Here is a 579-nt window from a genome sequence, read left to right on the forward strand (position 1 = left end):
TACTCTTTAGTAATGTTTTGAATTGTTCATACCCTGGAGAAAACTTCCCTGAAACCCAGCTCCTCTTTCCTATTGATTTTCACAAATTTTAGTTAAAGCTTTAGTTCATCATTTTCATTCTCTTAATCGATTTTTATTTAAACAATTAGGTTAGCCGTTTTTTTTGTTTTTAGTCGATTTCATTAAGTTTAGTTATTAGGTCATTTTAATTCTCATATTTTCTCATTAAGATTAGTTTTTACGTTTTAAAGACACCACCAAAACCCATGCAAAAATTGCCTGGTTCTAGAATTCCTTACTTTATACTTCTTTCGTAGGTTTCAGTAGGAAAGATTCTCCTTCCCTGTGGATTCGATCCCTAAGTACTACAATCGATCAGCTGTGCACTTGCGCTATTAATTTCATTTAGGGTAAAACTTGACAACTCTCACTCACGACAACATCAAGTTTTTGGCGCTGTTGCCGGGTAGGGCACGCATTTTCTTTTCCGCAAAACCCTAAGAAAGGTTGGTTAATCGACTATAGAACCCTTTTTCTGCATATTTCTATTTTTGGTTCTTTTTGTTTCAGTTCCCGAAG

This window comes from Eutrema salsugineum, unplaced genomic scaffold (assembly GCF_000478725.1).
Source record: "Eutrema salsugineum unplaced genomic scaffold, Eutsalg1_0 scaffold_24, whole genome shotgun sequence".
NCBI classification, from domain to species: domain Eukaryota; kingdom Viridiplantae; phylum Streptophyta; class Magnoliopsida; order Brassicales; family Brassicaceae; genus Eutrema; species Eutrema salsugineum.